The sequence below is a fragment of the Peromyscus californicus genome, unplaced genomic scaffold (genome assembly GCF_007827085.1).
Source record: "Peromyscus californicus insignis strain IS unplaced genomic scaffold, ASM782708v3 Scaffold_20__1_contigs__length_68692818, whole genome shotgun sequence".
NCBI lineage: Eukaryota > Metazoa > Chordata > Mammalia > Rodentia > Cricetidae > Peromyscus > Peromyscus californicus.
In genome coordinates this window covers 54,410,650-54,433,287 of record NW_026294503.1, presented here as the reverse complement: position 1 = coordinate 54,433,287, position 22,638 = coordinate 54,410,650, and the positions used below count along the sequence as shown (strand labels likewise).

The following is a 22,638-nucleotide window of genomic DNA, read 5'->3' as shown; positions in this document are numbered from 1 at the left end:
AAGACACAGTAGGATTGACTATCTGGGAAGTGGGAGAAGGCTGGAAAGAGTGGGGGAAGCTGGTCAATAGAGCACAGCAAGGAGACGAACAGCAAAAAAGCACCCTGAGTAATGAAACCCCTGACTTCAAATGCCAACACAGAATTTTAGTTAAAAGAACCGAGCCTACGCTATACCTAAAGAGATAATAAGGAATAAAATGGCCTACATCCTTTATGCAATACCCAGAACTAGAGCCCTAAATGAGAAACTAAAGGGCCTCATCTGTCACAACCAGAAAATGATTAATGACCTTTTTGTGGGCTTATCTCATTATACTAGCTTTTTAGTATTTTTTTTCTCTTGTTCGCCAATGGAATAGTTTTGTGAACACATAGAGGTTCATAAGAAGATTTAAAGAATTGAATTTAAGTTGGAAAAAGATGCACATTACTAAAGCAATTCATTGTACCAAATTTAGCAACTGAACGTGCTCTGAATGTGATCAACATTTCCAAAGGCTGTGATTTCTACATCTTTAATTAAAATGCTAAGTTACTGAGCTGAATTGCTAAAGTACTCATCCTGGTTTCTATGAACCCCATAAAGATGTTCAGTCATGGCTTATAGTAGAGTTTGTGTGGTAGAAACAATTACGATCAGAGCTTTCTGTTAAGTTTTGAGTCCAGCTTGACCTGTAACTGGCTGTGTGACCGTAAACAAATCCCTAAAATCCATCACTTTCATCATTGGCTAGGCTCCCTGATTTGGTGCAAAGGGGCTCAGAATGACAAACGCAATTTCAAAATGCAAGTAAGCCATAAGGTGACTCTACAGACCCAACCTCTCTGGTGTCTTATCACTGTTACCTTCCTAGCGAGACCTTGTCTAGGCCACTGCTGTGCCCAGTTTCACTGTGTCTTCTTAGCTGTGAGCCCCACCCAGCACAGTACATAGCCCACTCATTGGCTTTCTGTGTGAATTCACTGGTGGTAGTAGTATAAGCTCCACAAAAGCAGAGCATTTTTCAGTGCTTTCCCTTAGATATAACCACAGACCTAAACAGTAGATGTTTATACAAATTTTTAATTCATCAATGCATCAGAACAATTCATTGCCAGGTTTCTTTGTTGTGGATTTATGTTTCATTCATTTGTGTTTTGTTTTGTAGCAGCAGGGAGGATGTGGTGTGGGTTTTTGCTTTTGCATGGTTTTTGTTCTGAGACAAGGTCTCATGATTTAGAGTTAAGGCTGTCCTTAAACCCATTATTCTCCTGCCTCACCCTCCCAAGTACTATGTTGACAGGTATGTACTACTTCACCCAACTTATTGCCATTAAAAAAAAAAAAAAAAAGAACTTTCAAAAATTATAGAAAACCATTAAGGCTTCTGATGATAATTGGTAAAGTTAGCAGAATCCAGTGAGACAATCCACAATTGAGTCCATACATGCTTATACATGCCCATATTCCCTGCACTCAGGACACTGAAGCAGGAGGATGGACGGTTCAAGAGCAGCCTGGACTGCATGTAAGACTTGTAGTGAAACAAGCACAAAATAAAAAACAAAACAGAGCCTAGAGTCATGCTTTTAATCAGAACAGCGGAATGGCCACCGTCTCTCTGAAGAAGTGGAGCCTACACACTGTGGCACTCGGAGCTTGAGGTTTTGTAGGGCTTGAGTTGGAGAAAGGGCATATGAGGGTTTGGGGCCCAGTGGATTCTTTTCTGGCCTTAGCTCTGCCTCTGCAGTTACAGATGGGAACTGTCCATGCTGGCAATTTTTCTTGAGTCTGCAGGGAGGTGAGGAGGTGGTTCTGGGCAAGTGTTTGCCAGGATGAGATCTTTTTACTCTTTGGTCTCCTGTCGTCACTTCCTGTCAGGGCATGGGAAAGCACGCTACAATGTGCATCAGCTTTCATCTTCAGCCTCACTGGCGTCTCTCAAACGTCTTACAAATTAACACTGTCACTTGAAACCTGTAAGACTATTGTTTTCTCTCATTTTTATTTTATTTTTTAGTTTACACCGTTTCCTTCTAGCGTTTTCTTACTTAGTTTGGTTGCTACTTTTGACTCAAAATGGTGCCAGTGTTATGAGCAAGCCCCAATAAAAATCAATTAGTCATGACCTGCCTGGTCTCCTCAACAAATTTGAAAACCAAAACATCTTGTCATGAGGTCTCATCATTTCTTATGGTCTATTGTGCTATTTTTAAAGCCCCTAATATAGTCTTTACAAAGAGACTGTAGGAAAAGAAGTTAGAAAAAAATTCAATCTCAATGAAAATCAAAATAAAGCCAAGCAGAATAAAATAAAAACTCTCCCAGAAGTCTACCATAGATGGCCTTCCAGCTTCCCCACTGCGGTCAACCTTTATATTGTCACGATCATATCCTGAGTCATGCATCATACAGGAGTGCACAACATCTGATAGCTATAAAATCAAAGCCACCAGTTTCACCTGGATTTCTATCTGTCAGTCTGTGTACTTTCCAAGTAACATGAGTTTATGAAATAGTTATCGATTATGATATAAAAATTCAAGTCATTTCAGTCAGACAATTCTAAAAAATTGCTGTGTGCTCAAATGACAAAGAACTCCCACGTGAATTAAAGTGCACAGTGTTGTGTATGTGGTCATAAAAGAGCTTCCGGGTAAGCAGTACCCTGTGTTTTCCTTGTGAAACTTTTCCCTCGCTGCTAACCGACTTATGTTACAGTGTAGAATGTGTGGATACATGAGAACTTTAACAGCCCCCAGCCAAGCACTGGTGTGCTGATTCGGGGCCTGTGTACACACCATGTGTCCTCATCCATGCAGAAGCCATAGGATGATTCCAGGTGTCTTCCCTCAGTTTCTTTCCACCCTATCTTTGATACAGAGTCTCTTACTGAACATGAATCTCACCAATTAGACTAGGTTGGCTGGCCAATGAACTAGAGGCATCCATTGACTCTCCAGAGCTTGGATAATAGATGAGCGCCAGCACACCAGCTTTTTACATGGATGCTGGCCATCTAAACCCACATCCTTAAGCTTGAACTGTAGGCACTCTACCAGACTGACCTATCTCCCTAGTCAACAATACTTCATTTTAAGGATGAGAAATTTAAAAAAAAAAAAAACAGTAAGTACAGTCTTTTTAAATGTTTCTGCCATCACAGAACTATTTCAGAGATGCAGGAGGCATCTCTAAGGATTCTTTCCACTCAGAAAGAGGCCTGCAAAGTGATTCATTTCTGCCGGTGAGCAACAGGGAGTATGAGGTAAAGAGAATATATGTATGCCTCTCTAAGACACAGTGAATTCTTCAAGTAAGCGAATTATAACCTAGCATTGCTGTACCTTTAATGATGATCATAAGAGACATTAAATAAGCATGAAAGGTTAACTATGTGTGAGGAATACCAAATTAAGCCAGAGTAAAAGTTATTATTCTATCCTATTTCAAGAAATATTCATCAGTTCTTCCACAAAATTCTCCCCACTCAAGGGATCAACAGCAGATTCCAAATGTCACATGTAAATTAATGGTGTGAAAGTATTTTTAGGGCTGGCAAAATGACTCAGTAAGTAAGAGCGCTTGCTGCTCAGGCTTGACAACCTGAGTTTGATCTCAGGACCCACTGTAGGGGAGAACGGACTCACACAAGTTTTCCTCTGACCTCTACATGTGCATCATGGCATGTGTGTGGCCCACACACAGAGAAGATAATAATAATCAAATAGCAATAATAATATAAATAAATTTAAATACCAGCATGCAGGAGACAGGGACAGGCAGATTACTATGAGTTCAAGGCCAGTCTGACCTACATATCAAGTTTGGGGCCAGCCAGGGCTACATAGTATGACCCTGTCTCAAGAAAGAAAGAAAGAAAGAAAGAAAGAAAGAAAGAAAGAAAGAAAGAAAGAAAGAAAGAAAGAAAGAAAGGAAGGAAGGAAGGAAGAAAGAAAGAAAGAAAAGAAAGGAAGGAAGGCAGAGAGGGGGGGAGAGAGAGAAGGGAGGGAGAGACAGACAGACAGGCAGACAGACAAACTGGGAGGCTGGTGAGATAGCTCAGCAATTAAGACCTCTTCCTTCTCTCCCAAAAGACCTGAGTTGAACTCCTAGCACTGACATCAGGTGCCTCACAACCACCTGTGACTCCAACTCCAGGGTATCTGATGCCCTCTGCTGGCTTCTGCAGACAATTGCATCACACACACACACACACACACACACACACACACACACACACACACACCACACACTTAGAGTAAAATTAAATCTTTTTAAAAATTTTTAAGCATTTTTAGCAGCTGTGGTGTTTTGAATAAGAATTTCTCCTAGAGGTACACATTTTAAAGCTTAATCACCAGGAAGTGGAACTCTTTGACAGGATTAGAAAGACTAGGAGGTATGGCCTTGTTGATGTATGTGTGGCCTTGTTAGAGAAAGTGTGCCATTTGGGGTTGGCTTTGAGGTTCCAAAAGCCCATGCTAGGCCCAGGTTATCTCTCTGCCTATAGATTAGGATGTAGCTCTCAGCTACTGCTCCAGCGCCATGTCTGCCTGTATGCTACCATGCTCCCCACCATGATGATAATGGACTAACTCTCTGAAACTATAAGCCAGCCCCAATTAAATGCTTTCCTTTATAGGAGTTGCTGTGGTCACGGTGTCTCTGCACAGCTATAGAACACTGACAAAGACAGAAGTTGGTACCAGGAGTGGGGTATAGCTGTGACGGCCCTGATCATGCTGCTTGTTGGTGGAATGTGGACTTTGGGACTTTGGATTAGTAAAGCAGTTGAACATGTTAAGTGGGTCTTAATGGGCCATACTAGTAGGAATGTGGAAGATAGTGGTGAAGAGAGAAATATAGATTATGACAGCCTGGTTCAAGAGGTTTCAGAGGAGAAGAATATTAGTAAGTGGCCTAGAGACCATTCTTGTGATATTTTGGTGAAGAATGTGGCTGCTTTCTTTCCTTGTCAAAAAAAAAATCTGCCTGAAGCTAAATTGAAGAGTTTTGGATTAACAGCATTGGCAGATGGGGTTCCAAGACAACCTAGAATTAACTGTTGCGTGGTTATTAGTGGTCACTCTTATGCAGATCTATAATGAAAAGGAGCAAGCTGAGCAAAGAAAAATACAAAATGTACAGTTTGAAGAGAAAAGGAGCACCAAGAAGTGTAATGGAGCTAAGTCCAGTGCTCAAAAAGCTAAAAAATAAAAAGTAAATTTAAAAAAGCCTGATGGTAAATAGAATAAAAGGAATGGTGACCTCAGGGCAAGGCCCCACCTAGCTAAGCTTCCAATTTAATTACTTCTGTGAAAAGTAATTAAAGAAATATTTAAGCAGTGAAGGAAATGATCAACAATAGAAAGCTAATGCAGATATAATTGAACCAAAGGAGCCATGATCCAGCCCCAACAAGCAGCAGAACCTGGCAGCTTAGACCACATGGTTCTGGCTCTAGAGTCAAAGATACAATAAAGGAGTTATGGAATCTTCCTCCATGGTTAAGGAAAGCTGGTGAGGCCAAGTGTGTGTCAGGAGTGCATGGAGGCGCTGAGAAGCCATTTCATGAAGCTGTAAAGGTGAAGCCTGGATTGCCTTGAAAACCACAAGATGTTGGAGATGCCAGAGTTATGGGATACCTACCTAGGAAAGCTGTTAACAGGGTGGAGAACCAGCCCAAGAGAAAGAAGTGTGTTGCAGTCAACAAAGTTGAAAGGAGTTAGAGATCTGAAGAGCGCTTTGACATCAGACATGGAGATGCAGAGTTTGGAGTTTGTCCTGATAGTTTTAGGTCTTGCTTTTGTCCAGTATTTCTTCACTTTTCTCCCTTTCCTCCCTTTTGGAATATAAATGTATATTCTGTGCCACTATATGTTGGAAGTATATGATCTGCTTTTTTATTTTACAGGGGTTATAGTTAAAAGATTCCTATGAGTCTCAGAAGAGATTTTGAACTTTAGACTTTTAAAGAGTGTTGAGATTGTTATAGACCATGGGGACTTTTGAAGTTGGGCTGAATGCATTTTTGTATTATAATGTGATCAAAAGCCTAAGGGGACCAGGGAGTAGAATGTGGTGATTTGAAAAGGAATGGCCCCATAAGCGCATATATTTAAATGCTTGGTCATTAGGGAGTGAAGTTACTTGAGATATATTAGGAGGTGTAGCCTTGTTGAGGTAGGTATGGCTTTGTTGGAGGAAGTGTGTCACTAGGGATGGGCTTTGGGTTTTTCAGCAGCCCAAGCCAGGCTCAGAGGCGCTCTCTCTCTCTCTCTCTCTCTCTCTCTCTCTCTCTCTCTCTCTCTCTCTCTCTCTTCCTCCTTCCTTCTCTCCTTCTTCCTGCTGAGTGCAGATCTGGATGTAGAACTCTCAGCCCCTTTTGCAGCTACTATGTCTGCCAACATGCCGACATGCTGATAATGGACTAAATCTCTGAAACTGTAAGCCAGTCCCTAGTTAAATGTTTTCTTTTATAAGATTTGCCATGACCACAGTGTCTCCTCACAGTGATAGAACCCTGACTAACCCAATGTCTCTACTGATTAAATAGTGGCAAGTGCTATTGTGGAAGTAACCACTTTTTTATTTGATTTGATTTGGTTTCTGCTCTACAGAAGATTATTCACATCTAGCACTGTCAATCCAACCATGATATTTAGAGATATGGCCTTTAGGAGGCAGTTAGAATTAGATATGGTTATTCTAGTAGCATTTCGTGTTTGGATCCTACTGGTTTTATGAGAGGAGAGAAACAGAATATGTACACTCTCTGCCTGTCATCATGTGGTTGCACCAGCAGACAAGCCATCACCAGATGTAGTCCCCTAACACTGGATTTTCATCCTCTAAAACTGTGAGATTTTTAAATTTTAAAAAAGCCTCTTTTCTATATCAAATACCTAAATACCTACTTCTGACATTTCTTTATAGCAATGAAAAAACAGAAAGATGCACAAGAACTCTGTAAGCTGCCCTCTCCTATTCCAAGGTAGCCAGCCAAAGTTCTTTTTCTTTACTACTGATTTAGTTATTTTACGTGATAGCTAGTTTCAATTGTCAACTTGACACCATCTAGAATGATCCTGGAAAGAGTATAATTAAGCTTGGTCTAGGTCGGGTTGGCCTGTGGGCTGACTTTGGGAGATTGCCTTCCTTATGTTAATTGGTGTAGGAAGACCTAGCCTGAAAATGGGCAGCACCTTTCCCTGGGTTTACATTCTAAATTATATAAGGGTAGAGAGCGTTAGCTGGGTGGTAAGCATGTGTGTGTTCATCCACACTCTGCACTCTGTTGTGGATGTGACTAGCTACTTCACCTTACTGCCTTGATGCGGGACCTAAAACAAGACCTCTCTCCCTGGAGCTGCATTTTGTCTGGTACTTTATCACAGCGATGCAGATGAGACTGGACCACTTACAAAATGACGGGTTTCACACAGATTTGCTCATATGCATATGCTGTGTAGATATGTGGAACTTCACTCATTTTTGCCCCCATTGTCCTTTCTGGTCCCTTCTCCCACTCCAATTAGTCCTCTTATTCACAAATCTAGATCCTGCCTATGAGCAAATATGTTCTTCCCAAGCAACTCATCTTCTACTTTCATGTTATATAACATATTTTAATCTAGATTTTTTTTCTAAGTCTGTCTCAGTTTGATTAATATGATCTCCAGTTCACTCATTTGTCTATAAAGGATACAATGTAATTCTTTATGACTGAATACAATGTCATATTTTCTTGTCCATTCATTTGTTCGGTGAACATCTAAGCTTAACTAGTCAAAGCTCTAATGATGCCCCTTGTCTCTGGCTATAACAACCACAAATCCCCCTCTTCTCAATACTTGTGAGGGGCTGTGGATCTATAGAATAAAATATAAAACTCATGCCACATTTCTGTCTATGTGTAGATCCTGATAAATGATAAATATCAAGACATGTAACTATTGTCTAAGAGAAATTGGAACCTTCTATCCACTAGTACTGGTTGTTACAATGGAACTCACTTGAGACTAACCACCAAACTAGATTAGAAATTCTATACCCAGTAACAGTCAGAACTTACTTTTAAAAAAAATATTTAACCTACATCCTGACATTTGGCATATAAGTACCTCTCCAATTCCTCATCCCTAACTAGAAATGAAGGAGATCATTCATGAACCAACTGACCATATTAGATGCCCATTGTTCTTGGTACTGCTTCCCATGAAACCTTCAAATTCCATCTATTGACCTACAAAGTCTTTATTCTCCCTCTTTGCAAAGGCTGCCTTAACTTCATCCATAGATCTCATCCTCATTGCCCAACTGTCGAGAATTCACTCTATATACAAAATATGAGTTAGCATGCCACACTAGTATACATACTTTACAGAAGGCCTTGGGGCTCCCAGGCCAGAGTCAAAAGATTCATGAGGCAGAGAAAATGAGTCTACAGCGAAAGAAGTGCCTGCGATGAACACTTGAGGATTGTTGAAGTGAAATCAGCATTTCCAAAGGAGCATCTCCTTAAGTTTTCAGCCTATTTATCTCTTTAAATTTTTCAGCCTAAGTGTTTAGTACCAGTTTAACCTTACTCATTCCACAACCCTGCAAAAAAAATTATTACAGTGATAGCAATCACCAGAGTATCAGCGTTTCCTTCCGCAAACTCCCCAGTTCCCACAGTGAAACATGAAAATCACCAAATAACATCTGCAGGAATGGTGGGTTGCTTTGCAGGGGGCTAACCAAAGCGCAGAGGATCTGAATTCTTATCATCAATAGTAAGCATATTGGCTCCTTGCTCCAAAGGAAGATGCTATCTTTATATTCCACCACTGTTTTCTGTACAAACACTCATGAAAGGATAGACCATAACAAAGGCAGTGCGTACCTCTTCTCACATGATGTTCAGAAACATAAATCCATGGAGAAATATCAGAGTGCTTCATGGACACATGCACACATACATGAAATACATATGTGAATACATATGCTAATAACCCTTTGTTTCTGTATCCTGGGCTTTTTTTTTTTTTTTTTTTTTTTTTTTTTTGGTTTTTCGAGACAGGGTTTCTCTGTGTAGCTTTGCGTCTTTCCTGGAACTCACTTGGTAGCCCAGGCTGGCCTCAAACTCACAGAGATCCACCTGCCTCTGCCTCCTGAGTGCTGGGATTAAAGGCGTGCGCCACCACCGTGTCCTGGGCTTCTTTAAGAAAAAAAAAATGATGAGGGATACGAGGATTAAGTCAAGACTATCATTGCAAATTTCGTCTCCCCTCCAAAGCTCCTACCCCCACCCGGAGCTCAATCACATAAACCCGCACGGTGGTGCACGCCTTGAATTGCAGCACTCGGGGAGTAAAAGCAAGAGGATTGGAAGTTCACGGTCATTCTCAGCTATAAAGCTAGTTTGAGGCCAGCCTACACAAGTCCTTGTCTCAAACTTTAAAAAGTAAATGATTTCAAATATTTAAATGTAACAAGAAACAGTACTTGAAAATAATTGTAGAATAAAGATGATAATTTTTGGAGGGGGCATAATCACATTAAATGATGTTACTTAAGTGTTCGAGACGCTTTAGTTTCTGAAATACTTAAAAATTCAAGTTTTTATTATCTTAGCATACACACACATACCACATATTTCCTTTTTTTCACTGTGTTCACTAAGAAAGACGTATGCTTAAACACATAGATGATATTTCTCTGTATTGATCCTGCTTTCTTACTCATCTGACTAGGAGGCCAAGTTACAAATATTAGGATTGCCTCTTCCCTAATTAGTACAGAATCATTCAAGTTGAAGTTTAATACTGAGGACCCACCTGAATGTAGCATGAATCTTAAAGAGTCTTATTAATAAAATCAAACCTAGAGCCAGGTATTGGGGTGAATGCTGGAAGATCAGAGAAGCAGAACAAGCCACAGCCACCTCACCTTGCCAGTTCCTCAGCTGAACCTGTTTCCTCAGACTGGAAGTCTCTCAGTCCTCATCCAGAATGAATCTCAGTTGAGCTGTTGCTCGAAAGCCTAAAAGCTTAACCAACTCTAGTTCCTGGTCCTCACGCCTTATATACCTTTCTGCTTTCTGCCATCACTTCCCAGGATTAAAGGCGTGAGTCACCATGCCTGGCTGTTTCCAGTGTGGCTTTGAACTCACAGAGATCCAGATGGATCTCTGCCTTCAGAATGCTAGGATTAAAGGCATGTGTGCCACCATTTTCTGGCCTCTGTATCTAGTGGCTGTTCTGTTCTCTGACCCCAGATAAGTGTATTAGGGTACACAATATTTTGGGGAACACAATATCACCACACCTGAAGGACCACAGATGGTACCCTGCACAGAACACAACTAAAATTGACCTGTTGGAGGCTCACTTGTGCAGTATGTGCATCTACGTGATTAGATTATGGCAGAGCGCATCTTCTCTAAGCGATTGTTCTGACTTTAATCAGGCTTAATCAGGAGGAAGAGCAGAAATGAGCCCTAAGATCAAAGTGAGCAGCAGGTGAGTCAGCCAAGTGAGCAAAAGAGCGTGCTTCTAAAGTGAGAAGCAGAAGAATCTTTTGGCGCCAAGTAATAGAATCATCAAAATGAAAAGAATATTTAAAATTGCCTAATTGACCCTTCCAGAAGATTTCTCACAACACCCAATCTCAACTATCTGTGACGGTCTCTGCATAATGTATTTTCAGAAAATATGGGCTCAAATGTGCTCTTTCTTATTTTTACTTTATTTTTACTTTGTGTGTATGGGTGTTTTGCAAACATGTATGTCTGGGCACCACATGTATGCAGTACCCATGGAGCCAGAAAAAGGCATCAGATCCCCTGTGACTGGAGTTACAGACTGTTGTGAGCTAGTGTGGGGGTGCTGGGAATTGAACCCAGATCCACTGCAAGAGCAGCCAGTGTTCTTAAGTGCTGACATCTCTCCAGCCCCTCAAATGTGTTCTTTTTTTTTTGTTTTGTTTTTTTGTTTTTTTGTTTTTTCGAGACAGGGTTTCTCTGTGTAGCTTTGCGCCTTTCCTGGAACTCACTTGGTAGTCCAGGCTGGCCTCGAACTCACAGAGATCCGCCTGGCTCTGCCTCCTGAGTGCTGGGATTAAAGGCGTGCGCCACCACCGCCCGGCAAATGTGTTCTTTATATTGAGCCAAAATATAAAGCCTTCTGCAGGTGGGAGGAGAGAGGTAGCTCTGCCCCACTGGGCTGGATAACACAAGGCTACCATTTCTACCACCTGACTGTCCTCTAAGCCAGTGGTTCCCTGATTTGGGTTGCTTGGCAGCCATCAAGGAAGACTGAGTGTATACCAGCAAAGTTCTGATCCTCCTTGTCTCAGATGTTGCTTGGACGTTGGAAACTGTAATGTCTCTCCCATACAACCGGAGTTGAGAATCATCATATTTGAAGAGTTTTCTTGCTTGCAATAGGTTTGATCCCTTTACCAAATAAATCCTTCCTTCTTTCTTTTTTTTTTTTTTTGTTTTTTTTTTTTTTTTTTTTTTTTTTGGTTTTTCGAGACAGGGTTTCTCTGTGTAGCTTTGCGCCTTTCCTGGAACTCGCTTTGGAGACCAGGCTGGCCTCGAACTCACAGAGATCCGCCTGGCTCTGCCTCCCGAGTGCTGGGATTAAAGGCGTGCGCCACCACCGCCCGGCTCTTCCTTCTTTCTTAGTTGTTCCTCACATAACATAATTTCCAGACGCCCTTACCTTGCTTATCCTGAATGTTAGCCACCGTGTAAATTTATTTTTTTTTAATCCTTATCTTATGTGTATGGATGTTTTTACTGCACGTGTGTCTGGAACTGGAGATGTCATCGTGAGCCTCCACGTTGGTGCTGGTAATTGAACCAGGGTCTTCCGGAAGAGCAATGTGTATTGCTTACCATCTCTCCCACAACTGGCATGTTCTCCAGAGGACTTACCATCGGGAAATAACTTCTCATTCTTTGCTGTCTGAGTTAAGCTCATGGTGAAATAACTAGACAGCACTTGGGAGACCACAATCAGTTTATTCCCAAAATCCTTTTCATGTGAGTCAGTGCTGAGCCATGAATCCTTAAACACAAACAGTGAAGTTTATTTTCTGATTCGCTTTTATCCCACATAACTTTCATCTTGTTAGCCTACTTTCATTCATCCCTGTCTTATTAATTTCTAAATTAATCACTATTTGGTGTTTCTATATATGTAATAACCTAGGGCTGGTATTAGTTTAAAGCAAATAGCATACTTCTCTTGAGCACAGACTCTGAAGGACACCAAAACACTCAGGAATCAAAACAATGACATTTCAATGCAATCACTTAAAACTTAAAAATCAATTCAAATAAAATCTAGAGTAAGCAAAATTATCAAAATTGTAAATGTAACCTTTCTTTGCTTGTTTCATGACCTGGTGCTATCATGCAATGGAAGAGTTGTTTCTAAGCAGCACAAGCTAGGCCCATCAGACCTCTGGACATGTCTCAAAGAGTCTATTGGGCTGACGACAACAACATAAGACCTATGGACAAAATGGTGTTTCATAGCACTATCACGATTTCTGTTTTCAATTTATTTGTTTCTTTTTCCATTTGGTCTGTAATATGGGAAGATACTTTGGTATGCGTATGAGGTGCACACACTTTTCCTTTTGCTTAGCACTTCAATAAGGTACCTTGTGGTACCAAAACAACAATTTTCCACACTCCCAGATTCATTATTTGCAAATATTAACAAAAATTAATTCATTATTAACACCCACAACAAATGCTGGCAAGGTTATGAGGAGAGAACCCTCATTCATTCTTGGGATTGCAAACTGGTGTGGCCACTATGGAAATCAGTGTGAAGAATTCTCAAAGGGCTCAAAATAAATCTACCCTATGACCTAGCTGTATCACTCGTTGGCATATGCCCATGGGACTCAACATCCTACTCCACAGACACTTGCTCATCCATCCATGATCATTGCTGCTCTATTCACAATAGCTGGGAAATGAAAACAACCTAAATGTCCTTCAAACAGCAAATGGGTCATGAAAATGTGGTGCGTAGAAACCTAGAATACTATTCAGCTGTAGAGAAAAATGAAATTGTGAAATTTTCAGGTAAGCGGATAGAACCGAAAAATATTATACTAAGTGAAGTCAGCCCAACACAGAGAGACCAAGGTTTTCTCTGATTTGTTCTCTTCGATTTGTTGTCATGTTTTCTTATTTGTGGTTCCTAGCTCGAAATCTTCAGATGTGAGTATATAACCTGGAGTAGCTGCAGAAACCAGGAAAGCAAAAAGAAACATGGGGTGGGGGAGAAGGGACTCTAGATCGGGAAGTAGCAGGATATAGGTGAGATAAAGGGGGAGATGAGGGGAACTTGAGTTTGGGAGATAGAGGAAGGATATTACAGAAGGAGAGGGAGGAGGGGAATTACAGAAGGAAAAGGAGGTGAAGGGTAAATAGCACTAAGAATGCTCAAAATAGACATAAGGAAATATTATTTTATACTGACCTAAAATTACATGTAAGCATATGCATGTATATATGAAGTTATACTACTTTGGGTGACAATCTAACAAAAACTCCTGTTCCAGGCATGAGAAATCTCCTTTTGAGTTGCTGGTCAGAGTAGTCCAAGGAACATAGGATATTACTGTTGCCCTTGGTTGCTCCAAAGAAGATGGAAGTAAGTTCCTATTGCTAAATATTCCACATACTTTGGACACAGGACTTAGAGTAATTGATCTTGATCTAATCCATAAACCTCCTCCCAATGACTAGTTTTTATAGTACCAGAAGATGCAATGAAAGCTACCCAGCTATGACACCCATGAACCACAGCAATGGCCATTACGGCAAGATGTCCCTAAAGGGGCAACAGTGGCATTCGTATATTGGTGGAAGCCAACCGCTCTCTCCCTGGACTTAAGATTCAATAAACAGAAGGGAAATAATGTCTAGTACTAGAAACCTAGCCAATTACTGAGGACTAGTGAGGCTGTGGATCGTAGAGAGGAACACACTACTGCCACTTCACTAGACCATAATAATTCCTAACTGCATGTAAAAACATATCCTTACACTGCTGTGGGATGTTCTGTATGGCAAATGTGTTGCTCTGATTGGTCAATAAATAAAACACTGATTGGCCATTGGCTAGGCAAGAAGTATAGGCGGGACAAGGAGGAGAATAAAGCTGGGAAGTGGAAGGCTGAGTCAGAGAGACACTGCCAGCCGCCACAATGAAACACAGTATGTGAAGATGCTGGTAAGCCACGAGCCACGTGGCAAGGTATAAGTTTGTGGAAATAGATTAATTTAAGCTATAAGAACAGTTAGCAAGAAGCCTGCCATGGCCATACAGTTTGTAATCAATATAAGTCTCTGTGTTTACTTGGTCGGGTCTGAACAGCTGTGGGACTGGCAGGTGAGAGAGATTTGTCCTGACTGTGGGCCAGGCAGGAAAACTCTAGCTACACTACACTCTCAGGTAAGTGTAACTCTCGCTTTGTACCTCATTAAAGAAGCTTCTCTTTGCAGAAAACAGAGACCATCACAGAAAACCACAACTAATCATGGGATGCCCAGCTCCATTGGATTCATCTATAACGAAACTCCTATACTGAAGTCTTAAGACACATTTCAGAAGAGGAGGAAGACCAGAAAGTCTCCCGCAAAATCGTGCTCCCCTAGAAATGACCAGGAAGCTCCATCCATAAAACCTCAACGGAAGGTATGACTCTGAAACAAAATCTGAACAATGACAACACCAGTTGACTGCTGTGGTGGTTTGAATGAGAATGGCCTCTGTAAGGGCATATGTTTGAATGCTTGGTCCCAAGTGGGTGGAACTATTCGATAAGGATTAGGAGGTGTGGTCTTATTGAATAAGGTGTGTCACTGGGGGTGAGATTTAAGGCTTTAAAAGCCCACACCATTCTTCTTAGCTCTCATTCTCTGCCTTGTGACTATGGATCAGATTTAAACTCTCACATACTGCCCCAGTACCATGCCTGCCTGCTGCATGGCCCCCTCCATGATGATCATGGACTTAACTCACCCTCTGAAACCATAAGCAAGCCTCAATTAAATGCTTTCTTTTATAAGTTGCCTTGGTCATGGTGTCTCTTCACAGCAATAGAACAGTAACTAAGAGTAATAAATGTAGCACAGCTCACCTTAGAGCCAGTGTTGAAGAAACATACAAAACACCCTACTACCCACCCCAACAGAAGTACCCAGATTCGGCCACTGTAGACATGGAGGTTAACGCTATGCAGCAAATCTGCTCCAGTGCCAGTGAAGTTCACGCTGCACATAGCAAGCTGTGGTTCCTCAAAGGCTATATGGGATTTGCCAATCTTCCAAATCAAGTATACAAAAAAGTCAGTGAGGGCTGGAAAGATGGCTCAGCAGTTAAGAACATTGACTGCTCTTCCAGACGACCCAGATTCAATTCCTAGCACCCACGTGGCAGCTCACAACTGTCTGGAACCCCAGCTCCAGGGGACCCGACACCCATGGCAAAACACCAATGCAAATAAAATAAAAAATAAATCATTGAAAAGAGGATTTGAGTTCACCTTGTGGTAGTAGGTAAATCTGGACGGGGAAAGTCAACATTAATCAACTCATTGTTCCTCACAGCTCTGTAGTCTCCAAAGTATCCAGGGCCTTCTCAGAATAAAAAATACTGTACAGGTGAAACAATCCAAAGTTTTGATCAAAGGAGGTGGTGTTCAGTTGCTGCTGGCCACAGTTGATATCCCAGGATTTGGAGATGCAATGGGTAATAGTAATTGGTAATAGTAATTCTCGATGCTGATAACAGGGTGCAGTGTTGTTTATACTTCATTGCTCCTTCAGAACATGGACTTAAACCACTGAGTTTACAAAACTCTTGCATGAAAAAGTGAATCTCATCCCACTAATTGCCAGAGCAGACACATTCACACCAGAAGAATGCCAGCAGTATAAAAAACAGACAATAAAAGAAACCAAGGACATCACATTAAAATACACAAATTTCCAGAAACAGATAATGAAAAAGAAAATAAGGCTGGCTAAAAAAAACATCAGGTACCATTTACCTCCTACTGTGATAGGTAGTAAAGGTATCATCAAAGCCAAAAGAGTCAGAGGAAGACAGTGCCCTTGGGGTATGGCTAAAGTTGAAAATGGTGAAGATCGTGATTTTACAACTCTAAGAAATACATTGATAAGAACACACATGCCGAATGTTACTAATGATGTACACTATGAGGGCAAAAAACTAGCAGGGGTGACTTACAATGGAGCAGATAACAAGAACAAAGGGCAACTTACTAAGAGCCTTTTGGCACAGACGGAAGAAGAAAGAAGGGAACATGTAGCCAAGATGAAGAAGATGGAGATGAAACAAGTGTTTGAGATGGCGGTCGAAGAAAAAGTTCAAAACCTGAAGGACTCAGAAACAGAGCTCCAGCGGCGCCAGGAGCAAGTGAAAAGGAATTTAGAAGTACAAAAAAGACATCATCAGTTTGAAGTCAAAAAACACAACCTGGGAAGCCCAGCAACATCTTTTAGAGCAACAGAACTCTTCAAGAATGTTGGAAAAGAACAAGAAGAAAGGCAAGATCTCTTAAACTCTATTGACCACCAACTATGTCTTAGTTGCCAATATGCCAGCTTGGACATTAGGGTTTGCTGTCCACTTGACCACTTTGCACCAATTTTATCCATATAATGGATTTAATGGCATGACAAAAATTAGTCTCTGTTGTTGTTCTTAAAGGAGATAAAAATGCCTTAGATTGTCTGAGGTGTTGTACACTTAGAAATTAACAGCTCTAAGTACCTTTCTACATTTTCTTTTTTTTAATTAAAAAGATGTCTTAAATTTAATACAAAAAAACATTTTACTGTTGTATAATTATATACTGATAGTTTGATTGTTTATAGAATATTCTAAAATAAAAAGACTCTGGAAGGTTTTCATGTTTATAGAATATTCTAAAATAAAAAGACTCTGGAAGGTTTTCATTGATATAGTGCCATAATATGGTACAAACTACACTTCTCTGTGATAATTATAATGCAGAGGTTTCATTCAACACAGACTATATACTTAGTCTAACACAGTGGTTCCTTTTTTTTTTTTTTTGACACTTCCATTATTTGAAAGTACACATGGAAAAAAAACTATGTACTTACAGTGCAGCTAGAACTTTTTTAACAGTCTTTCTTGCTGTGTTTGTTTGTGTGTTTGTTTGTTTGTTTGGGGTTATATATAATGTGTGTGTGGATGGGTGGGTGGGTGTGGGGGTGCTCTTTTAGCCAGAATCTCATTGATGCTTCATTTTTTATTAATTATTTTTCTTTACATCCCAACTGCAATTTCCTCTCCTTCCTCTCCTTCCATCCTCCACCCCCTGTGAATCCACTCTTCCTCTCTTTCTGTCCAGAAAGGGACAGACCTCCCATGGTGTCAACAAAGCATGGCATATCAAGTTGAGATAGGACTAAGCTCCTCCCCTCATATTAAGTCTTGGTAAGGAAACCCAGTATGAGGAATAGGTTCCCAAAAGCCTGCCAAAGAATCAGGGACAGGCCCAATTCCACTGCTAGGAGTCCCACAAGTAGACCAAACTACACTATTGTCACATATGTGGCCTCTATGTCACATAGAGGGCCTAGGTCGGTCCCATGAAGCCTCTTTAGCTGTCAGTCCAGTGTCTGTGAACCCCTCTGAACCCAGATTAGTTGTCTCTATGGGTTCCCTTGTATTATGGAATATTATTTTAACTAGGCAAAGATGTGTTATATTTGTTTATGCTGCAGAATATTACTTTAACTGTGTTAAAGGCATGTTACTTTTGTTTATGCTGCATTTGTTTAATTATGTAAAGATGTGTTGCATTTGTTTCAGCTTGCCTGCCTAAGGTGAAACAAGGTGATTGGACTAATAAAGAGCTGAACGGCCAATAGCTAGGCAGAGGAAAGGATAGGCAGGGCTGCCAGGTAGAGAGAATAAATAGGAGGGAAAATCTAGCTTGAGAGAGGAAGAAGAACAAGAGAAGAAGAAGAAGAAAGGAGATGCCCTGGGCCAGAAGCCAGGCAGGCCACCAGCCAGCCAGCCATAAAGACAGCAAGAAATTAAGAAAAGGTAAAAAGCCCCAAGGCAAAAGGTAGGTAAAGCGAAACAGGTTAGCCGGGCGGTGGTGGCTCATGCCTTTAGTCCCAGCACTCGGGAGGCAGAGGCAGGTGGATCTCTGTGAGTTCGAGGCCAGCCTGGTCTACAAAGTGAGTTCCAGGAAAGGCACAAAACTACACAGAGAAACCCTGCCTTGAAAAGCCAAAAAAAAAAAAAAAAGCGAAACAGGTTAATTTAAGTTAAAAGAGCTAGCCAGAAACATGCCTAACTTAGGCCAAGCATTCAAAACTAATAAGTCTCTGCATCATGACTTGGGAGTTAGTTGGTGGCCCAAAAGAAAAAGCCTACTTACTACACCTTTGTGATGGTCTTGAGCCCCCTGGCTCATATAATTCTTCTTCCCTCTCTTCAACAGTATTCCCAGAGCTGGGCTCAGTGCTTGGCTGTGAATCTCTGGATCTGCTTCCATCAGTTACTAGATGAAGTCTCTCTGATGACAATTAGGGTAATCACCAATCTGATTACAGGAGAAAGTTAGTTTAGGCACCCTATCCACTATTGCTAGGAGTCTTAGCTAGGGTCATCTTTATGGATTCTTGGGAGTTTCCCTGGTACCAGGTTTCTCCTTAACCCCAAAATTCACCCTCTATCAAAACATCTCTTTCATTACTCTCCTCCCTCTATCCCACCCCCAACCCAGTCTCTCAAGTTCCCATCCCCACCCACCTCCAGTTTACCTAGGAGATCTCTTCTATTTCCCCTTCCCAGGGAGATCCATGAATTTCTCTCTTTGGGCCCTTCTTGTTACCTAGCCTCTCTGGGGCTGTAGATTGTAGGTTGGTTATCCTTTACTTTACAGCTAATACCCACTTATAAGTGAGCACATACCATGTTTGTCTTTCTGGGTCTGGGTTACCTCACTCAGGATGATTTTTTTCTAGTTCTATCCATCTGGCTTTAAATTTCCTGATGTCGTTGTTTTTAACAGCTGAGTAATACTCCATTATGTAAATGTACCATACTTTCTTTATCTATTCTTTAGTTGAGAGACATCTCGGTTGTTTCTAGGTTCTGGCTATTATGAATAATGCTACTATGAACATAGTTGAGCAAGTGTCCTTGTGATGATTGAACATCCTTTGGATATATGCTCAAGATTGATATAGCTGGGTCTTGAGGTAGATTGATTCCCAATTTTCTGAAAATCAAATTGACTATGAGATACCATCTTACACCTGTCAGAATGGCTAAGATCAAAAACACTGATAACAACTTATGCTGGAGAGGATGTGGAGTAAGGAGAACACGCCTCCACTGCTGGTAGGAGTGCAAACTTGTACAGTCACTTTGGAAATCAATACTGCTTCATTTTATAATAATATTTACTTTAGATATCTTCATAAAATAGAATGCTAAAATAGAATATAGCATCTTTCATATAGTAGGAACCAATGAGGAAACTTTCCTTTAACTCTATTTTTATGCTTTACAGTAAGTAGCAGGAGGAGAAATGCATTTGTAGATCATTTCTAGGCAAAATGTGAAGCTACCAACAAATCTGTTACTACCAATACTCAGCCTCTTTGTTTTACTAGAAATGGGAACCATGGCCTCTTGAAGAGAAAAAAAAAATCACCATTCTGCACTTAGCTGCATCTATATATCACATACCTGTATTTTCTGTTTGTACTGTACTGTCATAAACAATGTTGTGACCTAACAGGTAAAAAAAAGAAAGAAAAGAAAAGAAAGTAAGACACTCTCCAATGTGGAAAAGAGAAGTCTCACAGGGTTCTGTCCTTAAATAAAGAGCTACTGGCAATTAAAGACTGTGAGAGGGAGAATTAGTCTTCCCCATAGGTCTGAGCCTCCTGGATTGTTATTTAATTCCAAGGGGTTGACCCTAAAAGCATTCACATATAAGCAACACTAAACATACTCAACAGGTTGCATTTATGTAGTTATTCATATAAATGTGTATGTATGTGTGAAGAGAGAGAGAGAGAGAAAGAGAGAGAGAGAGAGAGAGAGAGAGAGAGAGAGAGAGAGAGAGAGAGAGAGAGAGAGATGGAGAGATAGATATGGATATAGATATAGCTAGGGATATAGATGTAGATATAGATATAGAAAGAATGAGAGGCCATGAATGAATTTAAGAAGGAAAAAGAGTGTGGGACATGGGAAGAGTTGGAGGTAGGAGAGGGAGTGGGAAATGATGCAATTATATTTTAATTAAGTAAAAAAGATTTTAAAATTTCAAAATATATATTGGTCCAAGAAATTCAAGTATAAAACTTAGTTCTGTGATTGAAAGAGTTTGGTTGAGTGAGAAAAATCTACACGTGCTGGGGATGTTGTACCTCAGTCAGTAGTGTTTGCCTGGCACACAGAAGTCCTGGGTTTGATCCTCAGCACTTCATAAACTGTAAGTGATAGTGCATTCTTGTAACCCCAGAACTTGGGAAGCTGAGGCAGGGTGATCAGAAGTTCATGATCATCCTCAGTTACACAGCAAATTCAAGGCTAACCTAAAACTCAAGAGACCTTACCTTGAACAGAGAAAACTTAAATGAAAAAGTTAAGATACATTTCTACATAGTAACTTACATCATCCCTTCTTTTGTATGTAGGAAATACTTATTATTTACAAAGTTAAATTATACTCTTAACTTTATAACTTGTTATAATAACTCTTCACATACAGGATAAATATCAGGAAGCTTACAGCATTCTGTAATCTATATTGTCTCTATACTTCTCACCTACACAGAGAAAAAATTACTAATGGTTTTATTTATTTCCTTACAGCAGTGCCTCTACAAGAAGTTTTTTTTCTCCAGAGTGCCACACAGAATCAAGATGTGGAAGTTATAGAACATCACACTTTTAAGAGAAACACTGAAGAATTTTCTATGTACTGCAGATGGTCAGACTCAAACATGAGTCAGTGATTTCTCTATAACTAGAAACATCTAAGCAAAAGATTACACACTTCAGTGATATACATCCTAGCTGATATTCTAAAGAATAAGAGAAGTGAAAGTTAGCTACAATGGCAAGTTTTGTATAAAATGTTAATATAATGCAGAACTAGAGGGGTAAGAGCATCAGAGGAACCTGGATTCTGTTGCTCTGGGAGTCTTCCCAGCTCTGGAAAACTGTGTAGCAGAATCATAAATTTCTATAGAGTAAAATCAGTGGCCCTTTCAGCCTGTTTCTGTTTGTTAACTTGAGCAAAGAAAGACACTTGGGAAAGAAAGATCTACTTATTTTCATGATTTCTAATCCCAGAACCAAACGTAGTTGGAATGGCCCCAGCCTCTTTCTAAACACATCTTATTGTCTACCCTGCAGAATTCACTCTGTCTAAACTACCTTTTGAACTGTAAATTCCATGAGCTGACTACATACATGTAAATAAGATATCATGTTATTCTATTTGTTCCAAGACTGCCTATTTCTTACCAGAGGGAAAATTGAAAGTCATTTTTGTCTCCACAATTCATTGGACAAATTGAATTTAGAGACAAACAATAATAAAATATTAATAAATCCTACAAGAAAAAAAAGTATTCACAGAGATCCAAAGGAGGTCAACTAAAAAGAAGTATTGGGGGTTTTGCTAAGTGGTCTTGGCTCTTGGAGGGAGAATTTTCAGCCCAGATGAGAAAAGTTCATTCAAACTATATTTACATAATACATACACAGAATTATGTGTATTATAGGTTTTTGTAGATAAGCAGTTACTAGTATGATTTCTAACTTATTTTATACTCCTCCCTCCTTCTTCTGTACTAACCACCCTTCTCCCCTCCCTAAAGATTTTCTCCATGGCTGATATGAAAAGTTAAATTATAAAATTTTTAAAAAGGAAAAAAAAAGCCAGGCGGTGGTGGCGCACGCCTTTAATCCCAGCACTCGGGAGGCAGAGCCAGGTGGATCTCTGTGAGTTCGAGGCCAGCCTGGGCTACCAAGTGAGTTCCAGGAAAGGCGCAAAGCTACACAGAGAAACCCTGTCTCGAAAAACCAAAAAAAAAAAAAAAAGGAAAAAAAAAAGATTTTCTCTTTCCAATGTTCCCAGTCAGATCACTTGTACCCTGCCATTCCCATCTCTATTGCTTCCCAATTCCCCTAATCTGGTATGGTCCCTTTTCCCTTGTCTGATTTCTGCAGTTACTGCAGGATATGTATTCACATTTGAAGACTTGGAGCTAAGGGCCTCCAATGAGGGAGAACATGGGACATTTGTCTTCCTAGATCTGAATTACCTCACTTAATACGACCTTTTCTAGTTCCATCTGTTTACCTGCAGAGTTCATGGTTTCTTTTCTTTACAGCTGAATAACATTCCATAGTGTATGTCTAACACATTTCATTATCCATTTATTGGATGAAGGACATTTAGGTTGTTTCCATGTCCTAGCTATCGTGAATAGAGCAGCAATGAACGTGACTGGGTGTATCTCTGAAGTAGGTTGTCAACCTTGCCATATGCCAAGGAATAGCATAGCTGGGACATATGGGGGATTTGTTTTTAGCT

At 40.4% G+C, this 22,638-nt stretch overlaps 1 pseudogene; it reads left to right on the top strand.

Moving 5' to 3' along the window:
- Positions 1-15,240: 15,240 nt before the first annotated feature.
- On the top strand, positions 15,241-16,590 carry LOC128116175 (septin-7-like; annotated as a pseudogene).
- Positions 16,591-22,638: the final 6,048 nt, after the last annotated feature.